Here is a 21,422-nt window from a genome sequence, read left to right on the forward strand (position 1 = left end):
CAAAATGATACAAATCAGTGTGTATCAAGAAACAATCGGCAACATCCATTCACGCAGGACAAAATTCCATTATACTCAACACAAAAGATGGAATGATCTTTTCTTCCTTGAGAATTATACCTCCTTGTCACTCGTTTGACGAAACTAACATGCAGTATATCGAGCGAACTATTAAGAAATCAAACTGCAGTATATAGATGTTTTCTATATCAATATACTATGGATCATACACGAAATGCCTTTACAAGCTCTTCATTTCATTTTCAAGCAATCACTAACATGCATAGGGCAAGCTCATAGGATAAATCAAGGTTTCACATCTGCCTCAAAACATGCTTGTTCAGTGAAAGGTATTTCATTTGGTAAAACATGCTTGCTATAAATCTCTAAGAACAATAATATTTTAATATTATCATACAGAACACTGTGAAATGCATATCTCAGTATTAGTGGAGAGAGAAAAATGGCAATCCAAGTCATATTCATGCCACATGAACAAAATGACATTTAGTATTATAACACTATGATTCTCTATATAAGTTCCATCGGATTTGAAATTATTTGTTCAAATCAAAATATTTAAAAAAAAATACTATTTATCCTACATGGAGTATATACAATCAAATCTAACATAAATATGCACAAGTACAGGTAAGATCACCTTAAGAAGAAATGAATCAAGTTTAAATGACATCCAGATAGAAATGAAATAAACTTACCTGTGGTATTAGACTCTTAAGATGCACTTCCCAAATTTCTTCTCCTTGTGCAGTCCATGCTGCAACATTTCCATGAGGGTCAACTGTCACTATTTCAATTTTGCCATCATCATTAATATCAGCTGCCACAGCTGGTGCTTGAATCTCAGCCATCTCAAGAGAAAATTTGTTTCTCACTTGGCCTACACGAAATTGCTTTCAAAAATAAAATCAAGAAATCGAAGCTTTGTGCTCGGTTCTGATAATTTAAGATTACATAATTGCATATTTAAGATAGAGAAAGAGCAAGAGACATGTTAATAATATCCTTTAAATTTACATTGTCTTCTCTTTTTGAAAATGAAATACAAGAGATATTAATGTCACATAAGTGTCACATATAGGAAACTCTTAAGTAAATAAAGGCACGAGTTTGCCAATAGACCTAGTCCATTTCAGTTCAAGATTAGTGAAACTTGGTGCGGACCCTAATTCCCAAACATATACCACAAACTCTAATGTCAGCAACTAAACTAAATCCACCCTTAGGATACACAACCACAAAATTTGATCTCATGTCAAATTCCTATTTCTTCTAAATAATTCACTGGCTTCTATTCAGAGAGGTTTTAGTTTGTATTCTAAATTTCTACAAGTTCTAACAGAAAATCCTACTCAAACTGCAAAATTTACCACAATAGTAAAGATGCAATTCCTCCAATATATATTGGGTAAATTGCAGTATATAAACATGAAGATGTTGCAGTTAATAACATTACAAAGAACACATTGACTTACCAAAGATAATAATTACAACTATAAAATGAAATAAAAAAAAATTACCATGATGATCCAAAATATAAAACAAGCCATAGGAAGTGCCAACAAGAATGTCCAATTTTTCATCACCATCCAAGTCAACCATAGTAGGAGAAGAATAAACATATGCACAGAAATTCCCCGAATCGACACTTAAATCAAGATCTTGAATCCATTTGACTTGCTTTGTATCAAGGTTGAAAACTACAATCCCACTTGCTACATATTTTTCAATGTTGATACCCCCTAACTCAACTGAATGCTCTGGATTATCATAATACCTGCCAACTTATCAACTGTAATAAGAAAGAATTGAATGCACAAACAACCTTAGATATATATGACATTCACCAAAAAAACCAGTACAAATGCATTAAATATACAAGAACAAAATGATAGTAGTATCTCAGTTGAATACAACCATAGTTTGGGCAGATGAAGAATCAATTAGACAAGCCAACATTAAGAATCATGACCTAAGACTAAGACCAGTAAGAATAATTACACACGGTTCGCATACAACCATTAAATTTTTGAAAATTGCATGAAAAGCAGTGTAAAAAAGTATGCTGATTCTTCCTGTAATAAACTTCCATCAATATTGAGTTGTTATTGTAACATTGTAACCTACATAAGATTAATATATCATATGTCAGATGTAGAAAGTATCAAATTAGTCTATGACTTTGGCACCAATTATCATTTCAAGAAACAGAATGTCTAGGAAGATGATATCATCGTACAAGAAAACTTTTTAAACAAAAAGCAGAGAAGTTGCTTACCACAAACTTTTCCACAGAATAATTACATCCAAAAGAAAGTACTAGAAATAGTTTTCGTATCATTATGGGCAATTTTTCATGTAAAAATACCACAAATGTATAAAGTAAAAATTCTTACTCACGGTCAAAGAAGTATGAAACAACCACAACCATTTCTTTAGTACCATCATTATCTATGTCAGCAATTACCTTCATAGAATATTAAAAATGTGGGTCAAGCTTTTAGGAATTAAATTCCCTGATTTTTTCCTTTTTATGTATGATCAACTCCAATGGAACTTACTGGAGTGCAAAGTATGTGTGAATCTATGCTAACATAATCTTCTGTTGTCTCATGGCTCTCTTCTGTCCAATTTTCATCCTCCCACATTGATTTATCAATATAATCATCATAGTCATAATTATACTCATCAACTAACTCATCTGTATCTCTAAACAAATCAAAAGATGAATCAACTTCTTCTTCAAGTTCTTGGTCATTTTCCACAGTTGCTCCTTGCACTCCATCACCAGTGTTATGGTCTTTCGAATGTCCATCGTGAGCCCCTTGATTATCAATTTCTTCAAGAAACCTTCTTTGCGTTTGTGTTTGATTTTCCTCTTTACCATTTTCCAATGAAGCGTCCCTTTTGATTGTGTCATTAAGATTGCTTGACACTCAATTGTATTGACTAGTTTGGGCAAAATCAAGTTTTCCTCTGTCCTCAAGCTTAGATGTATTCATTGAGAGGTTGTTCACAATGTTTGTAGAATCATAATTATTTGACCCATTCATGCTCCCATTTATATCTGGATAAAAAGCAACAGAATTTTCCTAATTTGATTCATAATCAGAATTTCAAAAAGGAATATATGATACTTGGAATATTAGTTTATAAACCCATATGCTAATTTCTCAATCATTGTATAACATACTTACAAAATTTGACGTGTTGATCCTAATATATTTACCATAGCAAAGCTATTTAAGGCATCTTAAATATGTTACAGGAGTTTCAAAACACAGTGTTTCACATTTAAATATGTATAAAAATGCAAACACAAAAAGTTCACGAACAACAACAATCAGTACAATTATAATATGGCTAATTGGCCAACATCCTCAGGAAATAGAAATAAAAGCAAGGTGATTGCAGTTGGGTTGTGATCACATACAAGATATTGAGTTCTTAGCAGAAGCCTCCTTGGAAATTGAATCATCATGGACATCTGGATGTGAACGATCCACTGGATCTGGATCCAAGCCAGCATACCAATTTTTACAAACCTTTCTACGAGGTACTTCTAGTTTATCCATCATCAGATAGCCAGCCACCAGATTTATGTCAACGTGCAGCAATCCACCAAACAATTGTTGAAGCTACTTACCTGAAAAAATTTACAACTCCATCATAGGTAGCTAACGCTATTTCTCTTGTACCATCCTTGTCTATATCATATAAGAGAGGGCTGGAATGGACTGTCGATTGGTGAAAAGCAGGCCATCCTGATGAATTTGGAATTTTCACATCAATGGAAACTATATGCTATTATGTGTTGAGTAACTACAAAAAGCATGCAAAGGAGCTACCAACGAGATATTGAAATTTATAGATAAATGACTAGATAACAGAAATAACATTAAAGAGATACCTGGCATTTTATCACCATCAGAACCCTCCAATACTTCGAGGTAATGGACAAATGATGGTACCACTATCTCTAGCTTGCCATCACTGGAGTTGCAAGAATACAACAATAAGTCAACCTCTCAGTTAGCACAGATACGACTATGTCCACTATTCCAATAAAAGTGGCGAGCAGTGCAAGACCTAGAAAACCTATCCGAACACACTATTTCAACCAATAAAAGTGAATAATAAACAGAAATTGATGCTTAAAACCGACACCTTCAGAGATCAAACACCACAAACTTTGACATATGAGCAGGTAAAGGGCATGATGAAACAAATCAAAAGCTAAAAGGAAGAAGAAAAGAGAATGTTACGCTTGCAAATATAAGCATAGTGGAATCAAAAGTAGGTTTCGTTTTTTGAGACAAACTTTATGAACGAAGACAAGACCTAGGTTATAAATCTACCTTGACTATGGCTCTAGCACAAATCCAAAGAAGACAAGACCTAGGTTATGAATCGACGGAGTAGGAGTGCCACCTTTGGCGAAGAAATACACCTCGTCCGATCAAAAGGTTCCACGAGTGAAAGAAGCAGCAGTGGAAGGTCAGAGGGCCTCGTCGAACTCAGAAACCCGCTCACCAAGAAATGAGAGGAGCACATCGTAGTGGAGGAAGATCCAGCAGAGGCTTGAAGAGATTGTATGAGAAGAGGGAAAGAAAATTGCCTTAGGTTCGGGAGCGCGAAGGAAAAACACGGTGCCGAAAAGAAAACAGCGAGGGAAAGGAAAACAACGAGGGGGGGGGGGGGGGAATGACCAAATTCAATTACAACAGTTTTTTCAAAACTATTGTCGTAGCCGCTAAAAACGCGGATAAAGACAACGGTTTATAAAACCGTTGTAAAAAGTGTTGTCGTTTTAAAAAAAATCGCTCAATGACAATAGTTTTTCCAAAACCGTTGTCTTTTATATTTAATGGGGAGCTCAAAGACAATGGTTTTGGCAAAAACCGTTGTCTTTGAGCAAATAAGCAACACTTTCTCTTAAAATCGTTGTCGTAGTGGTGTTGTCGTTTGCAGTTTTTGTTGTAGTGTTAGTCATGGCCCTACTACGATCTTCTCAAGCCAATGAGAAGATCGGATGGTCAACCTAAGGTCAACAACTTCTCAAGCTCCTTCCGGTGACCACCTTGTTTTGCTCGCACCCTCCTCGTAACTCCGTCTCGAGTGGACCTTCCACCGCTTCATTTTGTACATTACAAAGGTGAAACTCGAGTTACATTTGAGTCTAAACTATTTTACAATAGGAAATAAAATAGGAAAGGCACGACGCGCAGGTCGCGTATCATATACAACACGCACATCACAGAAAATGGCACGCAGGCCATAATATAAATTACAACACAATTTTTCCAATCAAATTGGGGTCTTTAGGCCATGACCATCACAAAATGATACATAATTCTAAATTATATAATTTCTTTAAATTTCTTTAAATTTTCCCACAATTTTTATAATTTTATGAGTAAAAATTCCCGGCGGTCCCGTTTAGCGATTTTCGGGCGCAATCACGGAACGAAGCCCCTTGCGGGGTTAGGGGCAGCACCCCTACCCGCGATATAACCATTGCAAGTGTTCCTAAGCGATCCTACAGTACCTTAGTCCGCTGTCCCAAAATGAATTGGGCGAAACCTTGCCGTTTCGAAAAGGTTTTCTCGGTAGTCGAAGCCTACAAGTGTCGAAACATTTGTTGCTTCGCTTCTATGAGAAAATTATCCATAAAACACATAAAATTAGGAAATTCACAGAAAGTTACAGAACTAAAAGTTTTTCATAAAAACACAAAATAAACACGTACGCGCTTCGTACGTGGCTCTGATACCACTGTTGGGTTTTTCGGGCCGCAAAAACCGCTTTTTTTTCGTTGCGGAAACCCCGAAACCCCGCCACCGGATCCGTGCGAATAAATAAAATTTCATATGCATGTGTTCTACTCCTAGATCTACACTAGATCTACAAGATCAGAAGGTATACCTTTGAAGCGATGCCCTTCGCTTAATCCCGCTCGTCCAAGGTTCGCTGGATCTCAAGGTTGTCAAGTGTACAACCCTCTATGTGTATCCACACGAACAAATGATGGAGAAACCTAACAAAAGGTATGCTAGAACCTTTGAAAGATTCGGCCAAAGAGGAGGAGAGGGAGAGAAGAAAGCTTGAGGAAGAAGATGGAGGTTTTCGAAACAAAATGAAAACTCCCAAGATGATTAAGTGGCTGACCACTTTCATGAAAGGCTTTTAAACCCCATGGAATATCAAGAGTAAAGGCTCTTGATCTCCCTCATAAGGTGGCACACACATGTGCTAGCCTTGATGATGTGGCACATCACCATTAGCCACTTAATGTCAACTCACCAATGAGGTGGCAAATGGTCAAGTCAAACTTGACCCTTCATCTTCCTCTCAAGTCAAGTCAAACTTGGCCACTTCTCTCCCATGGTTGATCAAATCTAACCATTGGTTCAAGTCAATTTTAATTTAATGAATCTCTATTCATTGAATTAAATTAATTCAATGAGTCTAAGTCTAAATTAGACTCATCTAACACATGAACCAAATTGAGTCCAACTCAATTAGCCTAATTTGGATTACTCATAATCCAATTTGGTTCATCACATGGACCTAATCCTTTAGGTTCATCAAATGAACCTAATCTCCATCTAATTGTCCTTTGTGTGTGACCCTATAGGTTCTTATAACATTGGCAATGCTCCTAAACCTATTTAGAAGCATAAGTAATGAGCGGTATCTAGCAACACTTCATTACTACCCAAGTTATAAGAATGTTGAGATCCAACATCACCTTGTGACTACTAATTGTGACTCTTCACAATATATGACAAGTGTCCTTCTATCCTAGACATTTAGATTGATTAATGTGAGGCATAGACCGTGTCATCCTCTAATCAATATAAATCTTGAATCCCAAGTAGACTCACTCACTCAAATGAGCTCAACATCTCATATTGACTCATTTGGGAATGGCCATGCACTTAGTGGTCTCACTCTATCAAGAATATCGATGTCACTCCTGTCATATAGGAGGGATAGATCCCATCTACATCACTCACATTCCTCCACATAATTTGTTACATACCTAGTAATCGCCTTTATAGTCCACCCAGTTACGAGAGACGTTTAACGAAGCCAAAGTATGTAACTCCTTCTGTAGGGAACCCTGGTGACTTCAGGTCCAAGGACTAATAGTCATACTAATAGCCACATGAGAAAGTATATAACACTCATATAATGATCCATGATACTTTCTCATGGCGGGCCATTCAGTATACATTCTCCAATGCATACCCATGTGTCAACTTGATATCTCTATATCCATGACTTGTGAGATCAAGTCATCGAGTTGACCTACATGCTAGTCTCATCGCATTAACATTGTCCTTGAATGCTAATACTTGACTAGCAATGATTAAGAGTAGTGTTCCTTATATCATCTCACTATCGATTCAACTAACCGATTGATATAGGTAAGAACCTTCTACTCAAGGACGCTATTATACTTAGTTATTTGGCACCAATACAAGTAAGCATAATAACCATAAATGAATGCCTTTTATATATATAAGAATATGATACAACGAGTCCATACAACAATCATCAAATGATTGGCTCTAGAGCTCTAACTAACAGTATCAGAACTAGTTTTCTGCCTCTATTTGTGTGACTTTCGGTTAAATTATGCACTTCTCATATATAAGTTTAAGCCGGATAATAGTAGGATGTGCTAGATAGATTAACTCTGTGGTTGCAGACATCCTAAATCCAACTATTATGGCTTTTATGTGCTTGTGTGTGATTAGAACCCTCGGGCATATCGAGGTTGTTGTGTGTGCATGATTATAATAATTAAATATGGTCGGTTGCCGTATTATTATTATTGTTGTTTTACATTCTATTAGATATAGATTACATGTACATTCCCTTGTGGAATATTGGATCGATAAATGTAAAATTTTATTTTTGTCACGAATCGTATCCTTGCAAGGCGTGGTGCTATTTGAGGACCAGAGGCGCAGCAAAAAAGGAAGCAAGATAGACGCGACGAAATGACCCATTGGCTGCATGCACAATGGCTTGATCCATCAGTGGCATATTGGAGGACAACATTGGATGAGGCAATAATAGTTGGAAATTATAATTTTCATATTTATTGCCTTTATATGCTGTTTTATGTGTCGTGATGTGTGTTGTGATGTGTGTACATGTTAAAATTACTCAATTTTAAATAACTAAGTGGGAGAGGTATTATTTATTTAAATTGCACGGTATCCATTATTGGTTTGTAAGTGATGCGTTCAAACTTACGCGTTGGCTTTAAGTGCCTTCCTCCACATCGGATGAGTTTATTTACAGATCACTAGATCAAACTTCCTCTATGGATGATTATAGGAAATTATTTAGTTTTGTGTGATCTTCTCCACCTGAAGGGGCACAATCATAATTAATGGACTAAGTATCAAGTAATGGTATACATTTAGGCACATTTAATAGTATTCTCCCCATTGAAGTCACTGCTATTATTTTGTGTGACCGAAGACAAATCAACTATTAATTTTATTTGTCATAAAGTTAGGTTGACAAGATAATAAAATTAATGGGTAAAACTTCCTCTTACAAATGTTTGAATTAGTATACGTCCACACTATCATGGCATACTAAATTCATGGTGTTTTGAGGTGTTAGTGAATTTAAATTATATTGTTTTAGGGATTAATATTATTTTAAATTCTAATGTTTTGACCAAATATCTTATTTTGTGATTCTTAGGATTTCAAAATGGCTTTCAATCCTCTCGCTATTATTTTAAAAGAAAACAAACTTACTGGTCCTAATTATATTGATTGGAAACAAAACTTGGACTGCCCTTGTAGAAATGAAAACAATGAAGGTGTATCTTATTCATTAGTTGTCGGAACATGTTTAGTGTTGCTATCTACCGGTACTTGGTGTGTAGATACGGGAGCCACTGATCATTTCTGTAATTCATTACAGGGGTTCTAGGAAACCCGACGACTACATGAAGGAGAAATCACCATCTACATTGGTAATGCTACGAGAGTCTCGACTATTGTAGTGGGAGATGTTTTATTATCTTTCGATAGGAATAAAACTTTGATTTTGAGAAATTATCTTTACATACCATCTTTTAGAAAGAACTTGATTTTAGTTTCTAAATTATTTATGGATGGACATTCTGTTTCTTTTGATGACAAAGTAGTTATCAAGAAAAATAGGGTGGTTATCTGTTCTGGTACGTTAGTTGACAATTTGTACACTCTAAATCCAATAACTCCCATGACGCAACAAATGGAAATTAATAACACATCTTCTAATTCTAATAAGAGAAAGCAACCTTCGGAAATGAACCAAACATATCTTTGGCATCTAAGGCTTGGTCATATAAACTTGAGTTGGATTCAAAGGCTAATAGTCGATGGACCTTTGGGTTCATTGGTGGTGGAAAACTGTCCAACCTGCGAGTCTTGCTTGGAAGGAAAAATAACCAAGAGACCTTTTAAGGTCAAGGGGTATAGAGCCAAAGAAGTGTTGGAAATGGTTCATTCTGATTTATGTGGACCTATGACTATCCAGGCGAGAGGTGGTTTCGAATATTTTGTCTCTTTTATAGACAACTATTCGAGATATGGGTACATTTACTTGATGCACCGCAAGTCTAAGTGCTTTGATGAGTTCAAAGAGTACAAGGCTGATGTGGAGAAATATCATGGTAAAAGTATCAAGACACTACGGTCTGATCATGGTGGCGAGTACCTCTTAGGAGAGTTTAGGAGTTACTTATCAGAGACCGGGATTAAATTTCAATTGTCTGCACCTGGTACACCCCAACAGAATGGTGTGGCAAAACGAAGGAATAGGACTCTTATGGAAATGGTTAGATCAATGATGAGTTATTTAGAATTACCAAATTCATTTTGGGGACATGCTCTGGAAACGGCAGTATACATTCTGAACTTGGTACCTTCTAAGTCAATAACCTCTACTCTCACAAAATTATGGAATTGACGTAAGCCTAGTCTGAAACATATTCGGATTTGGGGTAGTCCAGCACATGTACTGAAAGGTGACGCTGATAAGTTAGAATCATGTACAGAAGTTCACTTGTTTGTGGGTTATCCTAAAGGAATGAAAGGTGGTTTATTTTATAGTCCCAAAGATCAAAAGGTCATTGTTAGCACCAATGCCCGATTTTTAGAAGAGGACTATGTAATGAACCGCAAGCCCATGAGTAAAATTGTTCTTGAGGAAATAAGAAAAGGCATGTCTACTTTAGTACCAACGTTACAAGATGAGATACCACAAGAAATTGCAACACATGTCACAAATGATGCACAATTACAAGTAGTGCCTTGTCGTAGTGGAAGGGTTATTAGGCAACCTGATAGATTCATGTTTTTGGGAGAATCTTCGGACTTGATCCCTGGTGAACATGAAGCTGAACCCTGGACATATGATGAAGCACTCCAAGATAAAGATGCAGCATCTTGGCAAAATGCAATGAACTCTGAAATAGAATCTATGTACTTTAATCAAGTCTGGGAGCTTGTAGAACCACCAAATGGTGTAAAAGTCATTGGATGTAAATAGATCTACAAAAGAAAAAGAGGGATAGACGAGAAGGTGGAAACCTTCAAAACAAGGCTTGTTGCAAAAGGGTATACTCAGAAAGAGGGAATCGATTATGAGGAAACCTTTTCGCCAGTAGCCATGCTCAAGTCTATCGGATTCTTTTATCGATTGCTCCTCATATGGATTATGAGATTTGGCAAATGAATATCAAGACAGCTTCCTTAACGGAAGTCTTGAAGAAAACATCTATATGAAGCAACCAGAGGGATTCATTGCAGAGGGCAAAGAGCATCTTTTATGGAAGCTCAATCGGTCCATTTATGGACTGAAGCAAGCTTTGAGATCTTGGAACATCTTATTTAATGAAGTGATCCAGTCTTATGGATTCATTCAGTGTCTGGATGAGTCTTGTGTATACAAGAAAAGTGATGAAAATGTGGTGGTATTTCTTGTACTATACCTAGATGACATTTTGCTCATTGGCAATAATATCAAAGTGTTGTCAGACGTAAGGGTATGGTTGTCCAAGCAATTCGATATGAAGGACTTGGAAGAATGTGGACATATTCTTGGGATCAAAGTAATAAGGGATCGCAAGAAAAGAATGTTTTGCTTATCCCAAGTTTCATACATCGATACTATCCTAGCTCTTTTTAGCATGCAAAACTCCAAGAAAGGTTTTCTACCTTTTCGGCATGGAGTACCTTTATCTAAAGAGATGTGTCCTAAGACATTAAAGGAGATAGAGGACATGAAGGCAATTCCTTATGCTTCGGCTGTAGGAAGCCTAATGTATGCGATGCTATGTACAGGATCGGATATCTGTTTTGTCGTGGGCATGATTAGCAGATATCAAAGTAATCCAGGACAGGGACATTGGACTACCGTAAAGCAAATATTGAAGTACCTGAAAAGGACTAGAGATTATATGTTGGTTTACTAGGCAGATGATTTACTCCCTGTGGGTTATACGGATTCTGACTTCCAATCAGATAGGGACAATAGTAAGTCAACCTCGGGGTATGTGTTTACTTTAGGAGGTAGAGCCATAACATGGAGGAGTGTTAAGCAGAAATGTGTTTCAGACTCCACCATGGAAGCTGAGTATGTGGTAGCCAAAGAAGCTGTATGGCTTGGAAATTTCTTGATGAACTTAGATCTTAGTGGAACCCGGGTGCATTGCATAAGGCGTTGTATGGGCTTCTTCCAGTATCTTCTTTCGCAACTCTGGATCCTCTGGAATACATAATCGATCCCTGAGGTATAATATTCCATCGTCTGCGATACGGAACCCATCATTCTTTCCTTCTGCGGTCTCTTTCTTAATTCTTTGAAGGCTCGGGTCACTGGTTTGCTTCTCTAACATGTTCTCGAATAACGTTGGTGTTATGGTGAGGGTAGAGAGTCGCCCGGACATGGTTTCAACTAACGGATACGAAACATGTTTCAGTTTCTCGATGGATTCTCTCATCAGTTCACTTTCAGCATTGAATAAAAATTCTAGCATACTGACTAAAATTAGCTAGCTGACCTGTGATGACAGTAGAGGCGTTCGCCACGTCATCCTGAGCGAGAGAGTAGACTCTGGCGTTCGTCATAGCGGGAGGGGCTTCCAATCTTCCTTGGCTGATTGAAGTCCCTTCTATGGCAGCTTGCATCTGGTGAAGCTGTGCGGGGGCACTTCTGTTCTGAAAGTCCTGCGGAGGTGGTGCCTGAGGCTGAGTAGGGCAATTTCTTACCAAATGACCTTCCTTTCCGCAGTTGTAGCACTTTCTGGTGCTCAGAAGACATATTCCAGAATGCATCTTCCCACATGTGGCACACTGAGGGTACTTGGTCTGCTTATTGGTCGGACCACCTTTTGTTTTATTCCACTGTTTCCTCTTTCCACCTGAGTTTCCCTTCCAGTCAGTTCTGGTATTGTGCGATTTTTGTCCTCCGGTCAGTGCTTGGTTCTTGCCCTTGTTCATTGCTTCCTGATAGTGCTCGGTAATCAGGGCACTGCTGACTAGCTCCTCTGCAGTCTGCGGTCTATTAACTCTGCCGGCTACGTTCAGAGCTATCTCGGGTCGGAGCATCTTTAACATTAACCGGACCCTTTCTTTTTCAGTACAAATCAGTTCTGGGCACAATCGGGCTAGGCGGTTGAACCTCTTGACGGCTTCGTTAACTGACAGATCACCTTGCCGGAACTCAGTGAACTCGTCATAGTGTTTGTTGGTCACTTGCATATGGAAAAATTCCTCTAAGAACTCTGTCTCAAAATCTGTCCACTGCATTTGGTTTAATTTTCTTTTCGCCTTCACTCTGTCCCACCACATCCGGGCATCTCCGATAAGACAGAATGACGCGCATTTGACCTTCTCGTGTTCAGGCCAATCCAATAGTTCCATTATATTTTCCACGGTCTTGAGCCAGGCTTGTGCATCCCATGGTTCACAGTTTCCCGAGAATGCTTCCGGCTTAAGCCTTTGCCACTGAATCAGATAGGCCTCTTGTCGGACCATCGGAGTAGGGGCTGCCGGGGGCACTGGCGCGGCTGTAGGTATAACCGGTAGTGCATTCTGATTTTCCGGTGGGGTAACTGGGTTGCCTTGCTGACCCATTAAGGTAGTGATCAGCTGCTGTTGCTCGGCAATCTGATGCTGGAGATTTGCGACTACCTGCGTAAGGTCTGGTGGAGTCACTGTTCCCTCGGTTCGGGTATTGCGTGTCCTAACCATGTTTATCTAAATAAGGACAAATAGACTAGTGTAAGTGGTTGTCGTTTTTAGCCTGGTATTATTCCTAACCTACCAATATAAAATCCTAATCTAAATTATCACTAAAAGCATAGAATAAAGCATTAAACATAAGCAAGTAAAACATGAAGCTAAAGCATAAACAACATAAAGAAATGTAAGAAGTAGAGTGACAACAATATGACATAAGGAAATAAAGCATAAATCGTATAACATGAAACTAAGCATAAGCATATAACAAGAAATTTAAGCGTAAGCAATATAAGAAATTCAAAGAATAAATCAGGCAAATAATATAACACAAGAAAATAAGCATGAGCATATAAAATTAAGCATAAACATTCTTACTTGGAGCGGCAGGTCGGAGGCTTGATGTGTGTGTAGTGAGGTGGCAAAAACTTTGGCTTTGATACCAACCTGTAACGCCCGCCCTCCCTGCTAGCCCTAAGGGACGGGGCTACGATACTCTACGTACATATTACAGCGGAAGACTTAAAATAATTTTTCTTAGATTAATAAAACTTTTCTTTTGTTTGCATACCCGAACTACACTAATATGGTTTCCATAACATGATAACAAGATAAATAGAAACATAACATCAAGTCACCTATTTAGTACTACAATTTATGAAACCAAAGCGTAATTCTTAAAAGTTCTTAAAGCAGGTTCTTATTTGGTTGCCTAGCCACAGCCACACACATCTCCTTGCCTCTCCTGCTGCTCCTTTAGCACATCCAGCTTTTTCCTTTATCTGTGTTACAAGGAAAGTAAGCTGTGAGCACTCATGGCTCAGTAAGTTCCTTTCCTACTCACTAAAACCAAAAATCATCACATGATCAAAGAATATCTCAACATAACATGATCTCAACTAGTCATGGCATAACATATCATACTCTTTAAGCATATCATGCAACATAACAAAATCATATCTAATCATGGCACATCATCTCTTAAAGCATAGCATGATACATAACATAATCATATCTAATCATGGCATATCATAGCATCATCATAAGGTAGCATGGCATATCAAGCATAGCATGAAATATAACATAATCATATCTAATCATGGCATATCATAAATCATAGCATCATCATAAGGTAGCATGGTATATCAAGCATAGCATGAAATATAACATAATCATATCTAATCATGGCATATCATAAATCATAGCATCATCACAACATGATCATAAGGTATATGCAATATGATTTTGAAAACATGTATCCGAAAAACATGTGTATGTCTCAAGATCTTTAAAACCATTTCTTCTTACATATATACTTGAACGTAATATCAACATATTTAGGGCCCCGGCTTGTACCATACATAGATAACATAGATGCGCGCGTCCTAAGTATATCCAAGGTAGCAAGTCTTGAATCATACTAGGAACTAGGTCAGGATCACATAGCCATAGACCTAGGGGCGTACTAAGGAGCCCATCCCTTTATTTTTACTAGCCCGGATCACACAGCCAAGGCCTAGGGACTGATTAGGAGTCCACCCTTGGTACAAGCCTTACAAAGTAAAGTAGCATGAATAAAAATGCATCATTTAGTCACATAGCATATCATAGAAGTATGCATCACTTAGGCATACATTATGTCATAAAAGTATGCATCACTTAGGCATACATCATATCATAAAAAGTATGCATCACTTAGGCATACATCATGTCATAAAGATATGCATCACTTAGGCATACATCATATCAAAATATTATGCATCACTTAGGCATAGATCATAAAAACATGCATATCTTAAGCATAAAGTATATCATCAAGCATGCATAATTTAACCACATAGCATATCATCAAAGCATGCATATTTCTATCCACATAGCATATCATGAAAGCATATTTTAAGCACATAGCATATCATCAAAGCATGCATATTTCTATCCACATAGCATATCATGAAAGCATGCATATTCTAAGCACATAGCATATCATCAAAGCATGCATATTTATATCCACATAGCATATCATGAAAGCATGCATATTTTAAGCATATAACATATCATGGAAAGTATAAATCACAAGCATACATGTTTAAGCATAAGGGTGTATCATGTGATTATACTAACATAAGAAACATGGTAACATAGTTAACTTGGGTTCTAAGCTTCCTAATCCCTTGGGTTCTTATCATGGCCGAACCCCCTTAGATCTCAATTTAGGTAAAAACAACCTCCAAGCATGTGGAACCTAAATTATCATCACATCAATTTCATAGGAAGCATTATAAGCATGATTAACTTGGTTTCTAAGTTCTCCAAGTCCCTAAACTCATGTGGCCGAAACCTATCAGGTGTGAAACAAGGTCTCAAATGTCATGAAAGCATGGAAACCTTAAACCATATTTATAGCATTTTTTCCAAGTAACATAGTAAGCACATTTGAGCTAGTTACTAAGTTCTTCAAGCCCTTAACATATGTCATGGCCAAACTTTTAACAAGTATTCCTTAGGGCTAAAAACAAGTATAGAAGCATGTGAACTTGAACTAACATCATGTATAAATTCATAATAAGACATCATACAATAGGTATGGCCGAAACTTACCCTAGCCTCATTTAGGTCACTAAATAACATATAGCATGAGAACTTTGGTTTTCTACTTATCATATTTCATGTAGAGTGACATAAGCATATTTAATTTTTGTTCTAGGGTTTCTAGGGCATCTATCCCTTCATGGCCGAAACATACAATGTCCATTTAGGTAATGGAAAAATTATACAAGCATGTGACACAATCAACATATTATCATATTTCCATAAGAAGCATTTTTAACACCATTGGTTTCAATTCTAAGGCTTCTAGGTCTTTTAAACCCTACTTGGCCGAGACTCATCAGTGTATAAACTTGCTTCAAATAGCCTAAAAGCATAAGAAGTCTTACAAGTTTCATAGCATATATAAAGACAAGTATAATAAACATACATGTGAATTGTGTCTTAAGCTTCCTAGGTTTCTTTCCCTTTTTCTTTTATTTTTTCCTCATGGCCGAAACCTACCAATCCCTAAACTAGGTTTTAAGTGGCCTAAAGCATGGAAACCTAAGTAAGTTTCATGGTAAAAATTACTAAGAACATCGTATACAAAGTTGGTTCATAGACAAGCTAGGACCCTTGTGATCTTACATGTCATATATCATGTAACTAAATTTTTCTATACTCTAATTAAGCATAAGAGCATCAAACAACTTCCATATCATAATATTACAGAGGTCTTGAGCATGTTAAAATTTTGTTTAAGCTTTTCTATGCTATCCATCTTATCATGGCCGAAAATCTAAAATAAGAGTTCATGAATTTCTAGCAATATTCAACATGCAATTCTTTAAGAGAACTCTATATTCTATCATACAAACATGGTTACTTAAATTTAAAGGTCTTCCTAACCCTAAGCCCTTTTCTTGGCCGAAACATATGAGTGGATTTCTTTTGGTTCCAAGTAACTTCCAAGCAAGAAAACCAATAAAAGACCCTTAGTAGTCATGGGGGAAATCTTGTACTAGTTTGGTTAAACAATGATTTCTCCAACCTTTTGAAAATATTTTTGGCCGAAATTCTAGGGTTAGGTACTCCTCTGATCAAGCATCATATAGGTATAAAAACATGAAGGAAAAACCTTCCTACATGGCATAGAAAAATATCATGAAGTGAGGACTTGTTTAAACCTTCCTAGATTTGGAAAAAACTCTTCTTTGGCCGAATTTTCTTAAATTCTTTTCTAGGTTTTCTAATCCTCATAAAATCCGAAAATCATATAAAAAGCCTTGTACCACAGGTGAGGGGAAGCTTACATCCTTTTCGCTTGTGGATCTAAGGTGTGATGATGGAAGAAGTAGCCTCTTCTTCTTGTTCCCTTCCCTTGATTCCCTTGCTAAGTCCTCCTTGTATCTTAGGCTTTCTTAGGAGAAAACCTTGGCTTGGGGCCGAAGATGGAGGAGAGGGGACTGAGGTTTCGGTGAGGGAGAGGGTGAATGAGAAAAATGAGAGAAAATAGAATTTTCCCTTTACATATTCTCTTTTATGTTAAGGGGGAAGAGGTAGCAAACTTGGTTTTTGCTTTCCTTCTCCCTTAGCATTTTTTTTTAATTTTCTTTTATTTATTTTATTTTCTAATTTATTCTCATCATTCTTGATGAAACAAGGGGGAATGAATCCCCTTAATTCTTCATTTAAGGTCACGGCAAGAGAGGGAAAAAGAGAGAGGAATGGAGGAAGGCAAATTGCCTTTCTCTTGCTCTTTTCTTGCTTTCTCTTCTTAGATCTTTACTCCTATCTTTATCATGCATTCCCTTTCCTTGCTATCAATATCTTCTCTCTATCCCAATTGATTTCTACTAATTAATTCTATCTATTATAGTATAAGAGGTTCAAGGTTCAATCCTTGACCTCCTCTTCTTTTTATTTCACTTTATTTCTTTTTTTTTTCCTTCAACTCACTTCTTATTATTTTTCTAAGGCAAAATTCATCATTCTCTTATTTATCTTAAAATCTTAGTGGGTGTTACAGTACCCCGTACCTCATAAAAAGTTCGTCCTCGAACTTTAAAATAGCTCCGGGTACTTTTGTTTCATATCGTCCTCACGTTCCCAGGTGGCTTCTTCAAATCGTTGATTCCGCCATAGAACCTTTACCAAGGGTATTTCTTTGTTCCTTAACCTCTTGACTTCTCGGTCCAAGATCTGGATAGGTCTACTTTCGTAACTTAGGTCCTCTTGAACCTGTACCGACTGTGGTTCAATTACTTGATCTGTGCTGGGAGTACACTTCTTGAGCATCGATACATGGAACACATTGTGAATAGCTGCCATGTCTGGAGGTAGTTCTAGTCTGTATGCGACTTGGCCCACTCTTTCTAAAATCCGATACGGTCCTACGTATCGTGGGTTTAACTTGCTCCTCTTTCCGAACCTCATTATCCCTTTCATGGGGGATACCTTAAGGAATACCAAATCTCCGATGTTGAATTCTAGCGGCCTGCGCCGTTTATCGGCATAATTCTTCTGCCGACTCTGAGCAGTTTCTATTCGTTGGCGGATCTTCTGTATAGCTCGGGTTGTGTCATCAATAAGTTCCGTTCGGAACCCCATTTCCTTCTTTTCACCCCTTTTATACCAGCATATAGGGGATCTACACTTCCTCCCATACAGAGCTTCGTAAGGTGCCATTCCAATAGTAGCTTAGTAACTATTATTGTAGGCGAATTCTGCCAGGTATAGATATCGGCACCAGCTTCCCTTGAAATCCAGGGCACAAGCTCTTAACATATCTTCTAATATTTGGTTCACTCTTTCAGTTTGCCCATCGGTCTGAGGGTGGAAAGCTGTACTAAATAACAACTTCGAGCCGAGGGTCTTCTGAACGCACTCCCAAAAGTGTGAAACGAAATGACCATCTCTATCAAAAATAATGGTCTTAGGGATACCATGTAATCTGATGATTTCCTTAACATATATCTGAACTAGCTGTTCAGTTGAATAAGTCATCTTGATCGCCAAAAAGTGTGCGGACTTCGTCAATCTGTCCACGATCACCCATATAGCATCATATCTGTTTGTCGTCCTGGGTAGACCTGAAATGAAATCCATGGAGATTTCTTCCCATTTCCACTCTGGAATTTGGACAGGTTGTAGTAATCCGCCGGGTCTCTGGTGTTCAGCTTTTACCCTTTGGCAGGTCAGACAAGTACTGATGTACTGAGCCACTTCTCTTTTCATACCGGACCACCAAAATTTCTTTTTCAGGTCCTGGTACATCTTAGTGGAACCCGGGTGCATTGCATAAGGCGTTGTATGGGCTTCTTCCAGTATCTTCTTTCGCAACTCTGGATCCTCTGGAATACATAATCGATCCCTGAGGTATAATATTCCATCGTCTGCGATATGGAACCCGTCATTCTTTCCTTCTGCGGTCTCTTGCTTAATTCTTTGAAGGCTCAGGTCACTGGTTTGCTTCTCTAACATGTTCTCGAATAACATTGGTGTTATGGTGAGGGTAGAGAGTCGTCCGGACATGGTTTCAACTAATGGATACGAAACATGTTTCAGTTTCTCGATGGATTCTCTCATCAGTTCACTTTCAGCATTGAATAAAAATTCTAGCATACTGACTAAAATTAGTTAGCTGACCTGTGATGACAGTAGAGGCGTTCGCCATGTCATCCTGAGCGAGAGAGTAGACTCTGGCGTTCGTCATAGCGGGAGGGGCTTCCAATCTTCCTTGGCTGATTGAAGTCGCTTCTATGGCAGCTTGCATCTGGTGAAGCTGTGCGGGGGCACTCCTGTTCTGAAAGTCCTGCGGAGGTGGTGCCTGAGGCTGAGTAGGGCAATTTCTTACCAAATGACCTTCCTTTCCGTAGTTGTATCACTTTCTGGTGCTCAGAAGACATATTCCAGAATGCATCTTCCCACATGTGGCACACTGAGGGTACTTGGTCTGCTTATTGGCCGGACCACCTTTTGTTTTATTCCACTGTTTCCTCTTTCCACCCAGTCAGTTCTGGTATTGTGCGATTTTTGTCCTCCGGTCAGTGCTTGGTTCTTGCCCTTGTTCATTGCTTCCTGATAGTGCTCGGTAATCAGGGCACTGCTGACTAGCTCCTCTGCAGTCTGCGGTCTATTAACTCCGCCGGCTACGTTCAGAGCTATCACGGGTCGGAGCATCTTTAACATTAACCGAACCCTTTCTTTTTCAGTACGGATCAGTTCTGGGCACAATCGGGCTAGGCGGTTGAACCTCTTGACGGCTTCGTTAACTGACAGATCACCTTGTCGGAACTCAGTGAACTCGTCATAGTGCTTGTTGGTCACTTGCATATGGAAAAATTCCTCTAAGAACTCTGTCTCAAAATCTGTCCACTGCATTTGGTTTATTTGTCTTTTCGCCTTCACTCTGTCCCACCACATCCGGGCATCTCCGGTAAGACAGAACGACGCGCATTTGACCTTCTCGTGTTCAGGCCAATCCAATAGTTCCATTATATTTTCCACGGTCTTGAGCCAGGCTTGTGCATCCCATGGTTCACAGTTTCCCGAGAATGCTTCAGGCTTAAGCCTTTGCCACTGAATCAGATAGGCCTCTTGTCGGACCATCGGAGTAGGGGCTGTCGGGGGCACTGGCGCGGCTGTAGGTATAACCGGTAGTGCATTCTGATTTGCCGGTGGGGTAACTGGGTTGCCTTGCTGACCCATTAAGGTAGTGATCAGCTGCTGTTGCTCGGCAATCTGATGCTGGAGATTTGCGACTACCTGCGTAAGGTCTGGTGGAGTCACTGTTCCCTCGGTTCGGGTATTGCGTGTCCTAACCATGTTTATCTAAATAAGGACAAATAGACTAGTGTAAGTGGTTGTCATTTTTAGCCTGGTATTATTCCTAACCTACCAATATAAAATCCTAATCTAAATTATCACTAAAAGAATAGAATAAAGCATTAAACATAAGCAAGTAAAACATGAAGCTAAAGCATAAACAACATAAAGAAATGTAAGAAGTAGAGTGACAACAATATGACATAAGGAAATAAAGCATAAATCGTATAACATGAAACTAAGCATAAGCATATAACAAGAAATTTAAGCGTAAGCAATATAAGAAATTCAAAGAATAAATCAGGCAAATAATATAACACAAGAAAATAAGCATGAACATATAAAATTAAGCATAAACATTCTTACTTGGAGCGGCAGGTCGGAGGCTTGATGTGTGTGTAGTCAGCTGGCAAAAACTTTGGCTTTGATACCAACCTGTAACGCCCGCCCTCCCTGCTAACCCTAAGGGACGGGGCTACGATACTCTACGTACATATTACAGCGGAAGACTTAAAATAATTTTTCTTAGATTAATAAAACTTTTCTTTTGTTTGCATACCCGAACTACACTAATATGGTTTCCATAACATGATAACAAGATAAATAGAAACATAACATCAAGTCACCCATTTAGTACTACAATTTATGAAACCAAAGCGTAATTCTTAAAAGTTCTTAAAGCAGGTTCTTATTTGGTTGCCTAGCCACAGCCACACACATCTCCTTGCCTCTCCTGCTACTCCTTTAGCACATCCAACTTTTTCCTTTATCTGTGGTACA

General features: G+C 38.2%; 1 pseudogene; it reads right to left on the minus strand.

The window, feature by feature from the left end:
• Positions 1-592: 592 nt before the first annotated feature.
• Positions 593-21,422, minus strand: part of LOC122043634 — a 50,215-nt pseudogene continuing 29,385 nt past the window's right edge.

The sequence above is a fragment of the Zingiber officinale genome, chromosome 2A, assembly GCF_018446385.1.
Source record: "Zingiber officinale cultivar Zhangliang chromosome 2A, Zo_v1.1, whole genome shotgun sequence".
Classification (NCBI taxonomy): domain Eukaryota; kingdom Viridiplantae; phylum Streptophyta; class Magnoliopsida; order Zingiberales; family Zingiberaceae; genus Zingiber; species Zingiber officinale.